Source organism: Pleurodeles waltl, chromosome 4_1, assembly GCF_031143425.1.
Source record: "Pleurodeles waltl isolate 20211129_DDA chromosome 4_1, aPleWal1.hap1.20221129, whole genome shotgun sequence".
NCBI classification, from domain to species: Eukaryota; Metazoa; Chordata; class Amphibia; order Caudata; family Salamandridae; genus Pleurodeles; species Pleurodeles waltl.
The window spans coordinates 411,236,879-411,250,593 of NC_090442.1; positions in this window are offsets into that span (position 1 = coordinate 411,236,879).

Genomic DNA, 13,715 nt, shown 5'->3' on the forward strand with positions numbered 1-13,715 from the left:
CACCAATTCCCCATTGACAAATATTAAACTTGCAGTTAAAGCATCAGCAGTGTTTTGGCCAGTTAATATCTCCAAGTTCATCTTGTTCAATGTTGATGACCAGAACTTATCAAGTTGCACAGGTATAAAAGTCGAGTTTTTAAAGGAGGCAAGTTCAATTGTTCCACTTGTAGACATTCGTCTGATTCTCACATTCTTTGATAGACAGTTCAAGATAACTGTCAAAGACCACGTGCAGTTCTTGCAAGGTATGCACTGACTTTGATATAATTAGAACAGTATGAACGATCTCTCCAAATTTTTTGCATGGATGAAATCTTGACCATGCTCAATTGTGACATATAGTTCACAACAACAGCAGTTTTCAATCAGGACATCTTTTTGAATTAAAGTTCTTCTGGTGAAAGGTTTTTTTCGAGCTCTTGTACAAGTTTGTGCTTCACTGGTTTGATTGCAGCATCTCTGTCAAATAATGCATTTGTTGGAAAAAGATCATGCAATAGAATGTCCCTGATAAATTTACCGCTTTCTTTCGCTACATCCATCTCTCTATGTGCTTGTGAAAGCTGTTTTTTGTAACCTGTTTTGTAGTGGCTGGTTGGACAGAACTATTACTACGCCAATTAAAGGTGTTTAAGTTTAGCTTTAGTGATTATGTCAAACAGCCTTTTCTCTTTCAATCTCTCCTGCTTCAGTTCTGCGTATAGTTTTGATCCATGTCCCAGGACATCTAGAAGAGGTGTCTTTATATCATTATCCACATATTGTTTGGTCACAAAGTTGTATAGTCGTACAGGCTCAGTCATTTCAAAGGGGTTTCCTTGCTGCAGTATGAAATGAAGAAGGCTGTCAACATGTTTATTAAAACGTTCCTCCTTCTTTCCTACAAGTTCGTGGTGAGGAACAGTTTCACAATGGTCCTTAATTTAGAATTTGTAATCTCTCTGAAAACAGTGCACATAGAAGGAACTTCGTGGTAAACTTGCTACCATTGTGCAACATATTCCCTTTTTATGTGTCTGACCAACAATTCCCTTGGAGCTTGTCTGTGATCTCTGCAGGATCATCTGCATTGAACTTTCCCTCTCCGTCTTTCACCCAAAAATGACTTTACATTCATTTTCTGAGGAGGTATGGTTTTTTAGCCTCTAGCTTCTTCGCTATTTCCGAATACCAGGACCCATATTTCAGGTATTTTATGCAATCAAATTCGGGAAAACAGTAATTAGTGACTCCACAGTCTTTTCATGCAGCTCCAAATTACCTTTGCGATCAGCATGTACCAAGTTTTTCACTAGAGCTATCTTGTGTAAAATATTTCCCCAGTACTTGCAAAGTTCTGATTTTTTTTCTTCACACTTTGACAAAATCTAAGAACTTGGTTTTCGGGTTTTCTGATTTTGAACTGAGTGAACATTGCCTGTCTTTGCATTATGTCTTTTGAATGAAGTGCACCCTATGCCTTGTTCACTTCTGAGATAAGATATGTAAAGCCTAAATTGTCATTCCTGTTCCAGAAAGCATTCCAACGCAATGTTTCTATAGCTTCAGATAACATGAGCATACTTTGTAACGAATGAACCTAATGAGTTCCACTTAATACTGACTGGACAGTTTTGCTTCCAAAGATTTCAGCCTCAGTAAGTGCATCATCTATGCCACATTCACTGAGATAACTTCCTGCACACCGCAACACAACTTCTATCATGTGGAAAACGCCCCTCATTGGATAAGGATCATCAAATTCTAATGGATAGCTCATAAAAATGTCGGCTACAATACGGAACACACCTTCATTCCAGAAAATTGACAGGATAGGCTGCTATTCAAGCTGAGCACTCACATTTTGGAATTTCTGTTTTTAGAGTTGTGTGTACAGTTGCATAGTTTGTGAATGGAGAGGTGTTAGACCTGATAGCCTTAGGGTGGTCATCCCCCAACTTTTTGCCTTCCTCCCTCCACTTTTCTGACACTTTATTTGCTGGTTTTAGGACTCTGCACACTTTACCACTGCTAACCAGTGCTAAAGTAGTGCCCATGCTCTCTCCCTTAAACATGGTAACATTGGTTCCTTCCCGATTGGCATATTGGATTTACTTGTTAAGTCCCTAGTAAAGTGCACCACATGTGCGCACGGCCTGTAAATGGAATGCTACTAGTGGGCCTGCAGCACTAGTTGTGCCACCCACATAAGTAGCCCCTTAACAATGTCTCAGGCCTGCCCTTGCAAGGCTTGTGTGTGCAGTTTTACTGCCACTTCGACCTGGCATTTAAAAGTACTTACCAAGCCTCAAACCCCCCTTTTTCTTCATATAAGTCACCCCTAAGGGTAGGCCCTAGGTAACCCATAGGGCAGGGTGCTATGTAGGTAAAAGGCAGGACATGTACATGAGTGGCTTATATGTCCTGATGGTGGAAAACTCCTTAATTCGTTTTCCACTACTGTGAGGCCTGCTCCTTTCATAGGATAGCATTAGTACTACCCTCAGATACTGTTTGAGTGGTAGATTCTGATCAGAAAGGATAACCAGGTCATATTTAGTAGGGCCAGAAAGTTAATACAAAATCCTGATTATTGATGAGGTTGGATTTTAAATTACTATTTTAGAAATTTGAGCATTTGTCTGCACTTAAAATCTGTCTGCGCCTTACAGCCTGTCTCCATTCAACGTCTGGGCTGGGCTGGTTGACAGCTTCCTTGTGCATTTAACCCAGGCACCCACAAACACAGGATACTCAGTCACACCTGCACTCATCTGCATACCGAATGGGTCTTCATGGACAGGAAGGGTGGGGGGGGGCATGACACTTGAATTTCAAAGGACAGTGGTCTGCCCTCACACAATGGACTGCCAAACCCCCTACTGGGACTCTGTCAGACAGACATGTACTGAAAGAGGAACGTGTGCACTTCAAAATGACTCTTTGAAGTCTCCCCACTTCAAAGGCATTTTTGGGTATATAAACTGGGTCCCTGACCCCACCAACTCAGACATTTCTGGACCTGAACCTGAAATCTGTCAAGAGGAACTGCATGGCTGCCCAAAGGACTCATCTGGACTGCTTTGCTGAGAAGGACTGCTACCCTGCTGCCCTCCGACTTTGCTGAGAAGTGCCCTCCAAGGGCTTGGATTGTGCTTGCCTCCTGCTTTCAGGAGTCTCAGGGCTAAAAGGACTTCATCTCTTCAGGAAACTCCTTGTGCGCGAGAATCGACGCACAACCTGCCGTAAACGATGCACAGTCATTTGCGACCGGGAAATCACCGCACAGCCGAGCCAGAACCCCACAGCCCGACTTCCCGAGTGAAGAAACAACGCAGCCTCTGCCTTTCTACCGGAAATGTAACACACAGCCTACCGGATCGACGCACAGCCGAACCGGAACGAGGCAGCTTGACTTCCCCAGCGAAAAATCAACACAGCGCCTGCTGTGCGACAGAAAATTAAACGCATTGCCTACCTGATTGACGCAACACCTATGCATCATCCCTGGGTGTCAAAAAGATACCTGCATCGCAGTGAGGAACGAAGACTGTGCTCTAGAAATCTACGCAAAGCCCCTTGCAGCGTGGAAAGAAATGACGCATCGTCTGTGCCGCACACCCTGTTTTCCCATGCGATTTTTTACGCAAACCAGATAATTTGTGTAAACAAGAGACAACTGTTGGTTTCTATGATTTAAGATTCTTTTTAATCTTGCGAAAGTGATATCTCAACTTGTGCTTATTGACTCTTTATCATTTTAAGCTTAATTTAACCAGATACATTTCATATATTTTCCTAAACTTGTGTGGTGTATTTTTGTGGGGATTTCACTGTGTTCCTGTATGATTTATTGCACAAATACTTTACACATTTCCTTCTAAGTTAAGCCTGACTGCTCAGTGCCAGGGTACCAGGGGGTGGGCACAGGATAGTTTGGATTGTGTGTGACTTACCCTGACTAGGATTGTGGTCCCTATTTGGACAAAGGTGCCAGCTAGAGACTCCATAATGGTATTACTGGTAAAAACCCAACCTTCTTCAGTCTACGGTATTCTGGGAGATCAGAGCATGAATTCTAGCCCATGGAGGAACTGGATTTTCTTCATCCTTCATTCGGCACCGAATAAGCAATATGATAATTTAGTTAAATCAGCTTTGCAGACTGCAGAATCAGGTAGAAGATACATGTCCTCAGCCACTTCAAAGCCTTCTGGTAGACTGGGACATATTGATGGCTTGTAGTGATTTTGCACATGTTGGCAAGGCAGTTGGGTTATAAGTTTGCAGCTTCGTTTGTTTATGCTTACAGCTGACACAGCTTGTTTTCCAGCAGCTACTTCATTGGCACAGTATAAATGCACCATGGCACTATTGTGTGCTGGATGTTGCTGACAATGAAGAGCTGTCTTCAAAATCAAAATTATCAAGAGCAGCATTTGTAAATCCTTTCCTGGTAAAGTGACCTGGAAGTAGTATGCTGTTGGATTCCCAAGATTTTACTGCATGAGCTCTTAACAAGTTCCTGCTCTGTACTGTGTCATTATAACTTGTTGATACACCAATCCTGTTCATTGAAGTGATTAGCTCCCTACTTTTGCACTTGTCATAGATTGTGTGGGCATTCATCATGTGTAGCAGAGTTTTCTTTTGCCATGATGTAATTCATAAAATATGATTTGAAAAAAGACAGTATATTTGCCCAGCGTAAGCCTGTCGGTTCATGGGATTGTCTTCTGCTTCTTTGTTTATTTCTTCAAAGCCATCATCAATGTTGTCGGCTTCTGTTCTGAACTCAAGAACTTTAGTTTGTAATAGTTTTGCTTTGCTGATATTAAACAATGATGTGAAAAATGGTAAGACAACATCATGCATTCTAGTTGACTCCCATGATTTATGTAGCTCTGAGTAACCACAAAATTTGTCAACGAGTCCAAAATCTTTCTGGACGTTTCTCAAAATGGTTCCTGCTGATTTTACTGCATCCTGTGATCTTATTTTGGCAGCAAGAACTTCAGGAGTCAAATCAGCTGAGAACACCATAAGTGGCTCATTCTTTTTGTTAGAATGACAAAAACAAATTCTGTCTTTGTACATTCTCACTAGAAAAATCTTACTTTCATTATTATGGATCAATACAGTTTCATCAGTTGACCATTATTTCTCTCTTCTCACTGAGTGTGAACCTGTAACCAGCACTCAAGAGTGGCTTTAAAACCTAATTCGCTTTTTCAAAGCGTGTAAACTTAACTAAAGGCTGGCAGAAACATTGCTGCTGGAAGCTCATCGTACATTCATATTTTCGAATGTAGGTATGCATGCATACAGTTGAGGTGGGCATACAGATACACTGCAGATACATTCACCTCGCTGTTTAGATCAACTATTCAGCTGATAACTTTATCTTGGAAAAAACTAGCCACAGATAAAAACATGTGTGCCTTTTCAAACCCACATACTCTGTTCTTTGTTCTTTTGTCAGTCCCTTTGGCCCTTGGTCTGGCTAAACCACAGATAACACATTGAAGATCCTCTGCTTTCTGATCAGTTGGTGGAGGTAGACAAGGGGTAGCCGTCGATCTTTAAGTGGATGGGCATTGGGTTTCGTTGTTGGCGCTTTCTCAGAAGACTTAGATTCTTGTTGTGATTCACTGGTTTCTGCTATTCTTTGAAGACAATTTTTTCCAGGCTTTTTCCCATTGTATAAAACTTGGAGCATTTATTGTTACAATGCTAAAATATTTGATCCTCTTCACCCATCACTTTCGGTCTTTTGTGAACTTTGTCTTGTCATATTTCTGCAGCATCTCAAACTCTCTTCTGTCCAGCCGCAGTTGATGTTAGATTTTCTTTCGGATTACTTTGGCATTTGACACATTTTTTTTGTTGGAGTCCTCATATTTTGTAGTTAGCAACACTCTGTCACGAGGTAAACATCCTATGCTACCACCTGCTTCACTCATGTTTCCAAATTTGAATCAACGGAAAACCTGAAACAAAAACAGTATTAAAATAAATTACCAATATGACGGCTAAAACACATCATTATAGAGCAGCCATTTTGGAAAATAACAGAAGGGTTGCTTTGAGGAGGTATTTTCTATTTCTATAAAGACTGCTTGACCCCCAAAACCTATGTTTTGACACCAAAATGAAGTATATAGGGCTCATTGTTCCTGAAATATTACATCATCACTGCAACATATCTGCCATTTTAAAAAATGTTGTCCAGACAAAATCGGCCCGGATTAACAATGTCTATCCAAGCTAAATTACTTCTCTAATGATACAAAATCACAAATCAAAAATGAAAATTTCTGGACAATTTTTTTTTTACAGAGATATATTAAAGGGCCAGGACCACTAACCATGTTCCATAGAAATGTCTGCTTAACAAACCAGCAGTAACCATGTTCCATAGAAATGTCTGCTTAACAAACCAGCAGTAGCATCCCACTGGAGCTTGGTGGCTTTAGATAATCAGTGTTTGTTATGGGCTGCCTACTCGCTGTTTGTGGTTCTGCAGCAATATGAAAATGTGTTGCCACATGGAACCTCAACTTTTTAAGATCTTCTATAGGCAGGAAGGAACATTTATGGACCTCGGGCTCTTCCAAAATCAAGATGGCGTCCAGGCCATTCTTTTGGATTATGACTGTTATGGTTTGTTGTTCCCTTTGCAAACATAGGAGAATATGGTTCTACAAAGAGCTTCAGCTATCACACCCCATGCTGCCAGATTATTTGCATATATGAGTTGCAAGAAGTTTATTGCAACATATGGTAATTGTTTTCTCCTTTTTATGTGGAACCAGTGTTTGAATAAAACCTATACTGCGCAATTCATTGGAGGGTTTCTGGTGCAGGCCTGGCAGTGAATTAAGCAATTTCGGGATATTTTCCCCTATTTAGAATATCATGTAACCCCTGGATTGGTATAGTAGGGTAAAAACTGTCAGATCATCTGTAGGTTCTGCATGAAGCGGGGCGAAACACCTGGCCTCCCCAGAGCGCTTTGTTAGCGTAGTTGCATCTGGTTTTGGGGCCTCATGTAATGGCGGAGCATAAGTGGTATCATTAGAAAACTTAGCTTCTCAAGGGCGGCTTATTATACTGGTGGCATCTGGTTTGAATGCATGATTAAAATGTGTGGTGTGAATTATTCAAAGATATGTTAGGTACGCAGCCACGTTTGTGTACTATCAAGACTCCTTTACTCCCTGTCATGTTAGAGTAGTACACTAATTGAGAATCCTCCCTTCATAAAATGCTTGCCTGAATGCCAGTTCCTCCATTTTCAGGTGCAATCAACTACTGTAACCTGACTTATTCTGCTCAGGCAATTGACCCAACATATCTCTTGGGTCGTCTCCTAAGGCCCTATTGATGGCAACCTTTTCTCCCATACCTTGATGGAACCTGAAACCCTCACTGCTCACAGGTACACTAACAGACCCACTAGAAACTATTTTTATTTTTCCTCCATTTATTTCCAGATTACTTAACTGTAACACTCTCTGGCTTGTGGGAAATCTATGAAAATGTGTGTGAATTTTGCACTGTTTGTCACACACCAGAACTGCATCGGAGGATTAAGTATAGGAAGAGGAATATTTCTTGCAATGCCCAGTAGATCTATGTTTTCCCCATTTGAGCTGTCAACTGATGCTTTTCCCCCATGATGTATCTGCATTGTTTCTAGCTTAAATCGAGAAGAGTAGGCAGCCAACTCAGGGGTGCCTGAATCTGAATGAACCATATCAGGCTTGTCTACATCAGCCTTCTCCATAATGTTTTGTGGTTGGTAAGTTTCAGTCTTGGTATTAAGTTAGGTTTCTTGCTACGCCTTACTTTAGTCTTAGTTTTCTTGGAATACTAATGCTACACCCTTCTGGCTAGCCTCTATGATGATTAAAGTACTTAGATCACCCTTTTCCTCTTTGGGTAATTTCTGTTTACAATCCTTAAGTATTGAACTAATAACATTAAGTACCTCAAGCTGTTTATTCAAAACCAGAGAACAAGAACACATTTCGGTATCAGTTGTTACTTGATTTAATTTGTTCTTAACAGCTTCTTCTGTTGCAGCCAATCTACGATCTGTCCGGGAAAATTGATGTTAAGTATTCTCTTGTTAAATTTCATATTGTTCACATCCTCAATCATTGTCAGGTTTGCCTCAGGATTCAGCAGCTTTTCCTTTCTGTCTGTTCATGTGACCCATTTCCTCTGCAATTGCTTGTGAAACTGAGCATTGAACTGAAAGATCAAAGGAGCTTGATGCTCAAGAGATTTCCCTCCTTAGTTTAGAGGTACTTCTGCTCCTCATTGTGTAGTGGTTTTTGATCATTTGCCTGAATTTGGATCCTAAAAGGGAGGATTTTGGAAGATAGGACAACTATATAGAAGCAGAAAGAAAAAGTTATAAACATTTTTGACAAACCCAGTGTAGTATTTGAAAGTTTCATTTTTTTTCTTGGAATCAATCCTTTTTCTGAGAACATTGATCAATATGTAGTTTGCTTAGGAATTTTGGCTAGCATGTGCAAGTTTGGGACTTACATAGACCAATATATTAGAACCAATATTTACTTGATTGTTGTTCCAAAAAAAGACCAAGAAATGTTGTTATTTTGTACAAACTCTACACTAGAGGAAGCTGTCAAGATTGTTAAAGGGACTGAACGTTCTGTGGAGTTTGTACATGTGCTTACTAATGTTAATGAGCATAACATGTCAGTGTAAATGTTTTAAATAAGGCATGCAAGTTAGTTGTTAAAAATAAGAACATGCCACTTGTTATAGATGTGGTGCAAGGTTGTTGACACTATGTCTAAGATGATTTTGAATGAATAGTGAGAAAGGCGTTTTTGCGTGAAAAAAACCCACTGTTTTAGAAAGTAAACCTACATAAAATCATATCATGGCAAATTCTGCTCATTTGGGTAGTACATCCACAAAAAACAGTGAGACAATCTTTTTGGTGGCCTGGAGAGTTAAACCGTATGTAAAGAAGTTTGAAAAGTGTTTATTGTTCAGTAAGCATTACAGGATATGGCGTTATTGCTGGTATCTTCCTGAGAATGTTTTGGGCAAAGTAGCTGTAGACGTACTGGACTTATAGTTGCTTTGCCACAGTTCATGCATTATTTGATCGTGTTGTTTAACTATTTTTTGAAGTGGGCGGATTGTGATTTTGTAAAATAGATGAAGAGCCATAACAATTTTAACTAAAGTGTTTTGTGTTTGGAAATCACCTTTAAATTTTATCAGTGATAATGGAGTTTGTCTTGTTTCAGATGAAATAAAGGGAAGGGCATGAAACATTTATAGAGTTTTTCTTTACAGTCCGCCATTTAACAATGCTGTTGAAAGGGCTCATAGACTGCTGAAAGAAGGGATTCCTTCTGCCCTAACTTGTGGTGTATATGTTGTTGATTTTGGCAGGAAGAGGGACTGGGTCTATCATAGGGCTGCAGTTGGATTTCTTTTCAGTTTAATAAGGAGAAGAAAGACTAGAAGAGTTTGTTTTCTAACCAAATAAGAGCCAGAGTGTAAGAAGCTGGCCTGTATATACTATCAAAAATGAGATATAGGGGGTGATTCTGACCTCGGCGGTAAAAGGCCCTTACCGCCGGTCAGAAGTCCGCCATTATACCGCCGCGGTAAACCGCCACGGTCATTCTGACCTCCAACTGGCAAACCGCCAAAAACCCGACATCCACGGAAGGCCGCCTCATCAGCGGGCAGCGATAAACTGGAGATGACCAAACCTCCACCGCCACGCCAACACAAACACGCCCATGTCATTCCGACCCACGAATCCACACGGCGGTCTTTCAACCGCAGTATTCCATTGGCGGTACACACCGCCGCGGTCAAAATACACATACCCTTACAAAACACAGCCACATTGAACAATTCGAAATACACACACCTGATACACATACACACACCACTCCCACACACCCAATACAATATAAAACACACACCCACATCACCCACAAACCCCCATAAATCGAAAATCAGAGACAAGGCGCAATACACAGAGAGAGAGCACAGGGAACGCAAACCACAACACACACAGGAACCCAACTTTATCACCCACACTACATCTACGCACACATCACCACACACCACCACTCACATCACCACAAACACCACCCCACACCTCATCCACACCACCCCATGGCACCCCAAAGACACCCCAGGTTCTCGGACCAAGAACTCAGGGTCATGGTGGAGGAAATAATAAGGGTAGAGCCCCAGCTCTTCGGCACACAGGTGCAGCACACCACAATAGCCAGGAAGGCGGAGCTATGGCAAAGGATCGTCGACAGGGTCAACGCTGTGGGACAGCATCCCAGAAATCGGGAAGACATCCAAAAGCGCTGGAACGACCTACGGGGGAAGGTGCGCTCGATGGTGTCAAGACACAACATCGCTGTGCAGAAGACTGGCGGCGGACCCCCACCCACTCCACCCGATTTCACAGCATGGGAGCAAGAGGTCTTCAACATCCTGCATCCTGACGGCCTCGCTGGAGTACCCGGAGGAATGGACTCTGGTAAGTCTAATCTCAACTACTTCACACCCCCCCCAACCACCAGCATGCCAACCCACACCCCCACCCTCACCCCCAACCCCCCAGCACAGATCCTCCCTGCCAATGTCTCACCAGCACAACCCACCCAAGACAACACCAACCCCTGAATGCCAACACAAACCATAGACACCCATCACCCATGCATGACCACTGCACATACCCATCCACCCCCCCAATCCACCCTCACATCTCCTCCCACAAGGGAATGCCAGCACTGGGGGACAAGGGCACCCACAAATCGCACGCCATGGCACACACAAAAGCAATAACCATACTCTTTTACCCCTGCAGGGCCCGAACGCCAATACACCGGCCAGGAGGGTCCAGATTTGTCCATCCCACCCCCACAACAGGCCCCCAGTGATGACAGCAGCTCTGTCGATCTAGAACCTGATGACCAGCCCGGACCATCGGGGACCTCTGGACAGTCGGTTCCCCACACACAGACACAGGCCACAGCAGACCCAACCCCCTCTGGGAATATCAGCACAGCACCCACCCAGCGGGCCCATGCCTCTGTCTCCAGGACAGGTCAAGCAGCGGTGTGTCTACCAGTACAGGGCACCCAGGGTAACCCACCACCCCAACAACAATAGGGACCTGGGGGCAGTGGTAGTGGGCACACCGTCCAGGGGACAGAGGCCCGGGGAAACAGGGGAACTGGGAGGGCTGCTGTGCGAAAGGGGGGGGGGAGGACAGGCCCAGGGAACCCACTCTCCAAGAGGCCCTCACCACCATCATGGGAGCATGCCACCACTCCCAGGAGACGATGGCGACGGTACTGGCCAGGTTCCAGGAGATCCAGGCACAGCAGGAGGAACGCTACATGGGGTTCAGAGACGAACTCAGGATCATCGGTTCCGCTATGGGGACCATAGTCCTGGCCCTCAACCGGATAGAAACCACATTGCGGAACCATGTGGCACTCCAAAGGGCCCCTGTCACTAGCCAGGACCTGGAACTGCCTACCACCTCCGCCAGCGCTAGTGGACAGGAGGCCCCCACACAACGACAGGCCACCAGAACCCCACCTCCTGCTGAAGAACAACCACCCCGCAAGCGGAACCTGAGATCACAAAAGAAGACAGAGTAGGATGCCAAGACCCCCGCCAGCATAAGATACCCCCTGATGTCATCCCACTGTCCCACATTGTCACCCTGTCCAACCTTAAACAGCCCCTGCTCCATCCTTCCACAGGCATATGGACAATGCACCTGTGAAACTGAGAACTGGACTCTGTCATGGACATTACTCCACCCCCACCCATCACCGTTTTACTATCATGGACCTATATGTAGCACGAAAAATAAATCACTCATTGCACTGAAAATAATCTGGAGTCAGCTTGTATTCTTAACAAATGTATAACACATAACGGTTCAATAATGTTCAGTTAATTTGTGATGACAACATACCAATGACAATAAGCTGTAGTCCATGGGCAAACAAAGCAGAAGTCACGCAGTGGGTCATACAGCTCTGAAAAGGGAAGGGAAAGTCACAAATCAGTTAAAAGGAACTGGGGGGAAACACAGAAAGTAGAGAAGCAGGAGGCCTTAAGTAAATGTAAAATGGCGTGGGTGATTCTTACCTGTGTGCTACTGAAAATACTGTTGTATAACTGTGTCCTTGTTGTCTGTGTCGTCCCCGTCGTCTTCCTCGTCTTCACTCTCCACAGGCTCCACAGCTGCTACAACACCACCATCTGGACCATCCTCCTGCAGGAAAGGCACCTGGCGTCGCAATGCAAGATTGTAAAGCATACAGTAGGCCACGATGATCTGGCACACCTTCTTTGGTGAGTACATGAGGGATCCACCTGTCATATGCAGGCACCTAAACCTGGCCTTCAGGAGCCCGAAGGTCCTTTCTATTATCCTCCTAGTTCGCCCATGGGCCTCATTGTACTGTTCCTCTGCCCTGGTCCGGGGATTCCTCACTGGGGTCAATAGCCAAGGCAGGTTGGGGTAACCAGAGTCACCTATTAGCCACACACGTTGTCTCTGTAGCTGTTCCATCACATAGGGGATGCTGCTATTTCGCATGACATACGCGTCATGCACTGACCCAGGGAACTTGGCATTTACATGGGAGATGTACTGGTCAGCCAAACAGACCACCTGGACATTCATCGAATGGTAATTTTTTCTATTTCTGTACACCTGCTCATTGTCTTTTGGGGGTACTAAAGCCACATGTGTCCCATCAATGGCACCAATGATGTTGGGGATATGTCCAAGGGCATAGAAATCACCCTTCACTGTGGCCAAATCACCCTCCTCAGGGAAAACAATGTAGCTCCGCATGTATTTCATCAGGGCAGACAACACTCTGGACAAAACCTTAGAAAACATAGGCTGAGACATCCCAGGTGACATGGCCACTGTTGTCTGAAAAGACCCACTTGCCAAAAAATGGTGGACTGACAGAACCTGCACCAGAGGTGGAATTCCTGTGGGTTGGCGGATGGGGGACATCAGGGCTGGCTCCAGCTGGGCACACAGTTCATGTATAGTGGCTCGGTCAAGTCGGTATCGGAGTATAATATGTCGTTCTTCCATTGTCGACAGGTCCACCAGCGGTCGGTACACGGGAGGATTCATCCTTCTCCTCGCAAGTCCCAGCGGACGGTGCCTAGGAAGGACAACATGGAGTATAGAGTCAAGCAACACACAGGTACGTAACCACAGCTTGCACAGTACACGAATCGCTAGTCATTGAAAGGCCTGTATGAGTGGCAATGCAAGGCCTAGGCCTGTGTGACGCAGTACAAATTATGCCATGTGGGCCCTTGAAATGGCGGCTGCCTGACCTGTGAAGTGTGACAGTGGGATGTGAGGTCAATGCGCTGGCGTGGCACACCGTGGCGGTAGGCGGTCGAAGACCGCTGTGCGAAGCCGCATTGGTTAACATTGAACCCTATGGGTTTCAGGAGCCAATGACGATGTGCGCCGGCGGTCGCGGTACGCCCCGCCGCGGGCGTGACTGCCATTTTCTATCTGCTTAATCACTCGAGACCTGATCATCCACAGGAGAGGACCTATACTGCAAGTGCGGCTGTGACCTCGGTCTGGAAGAGACAATGGCTGCTGCGACTGGGGAAAGGGCCCCTGCCTTCACTTCTGA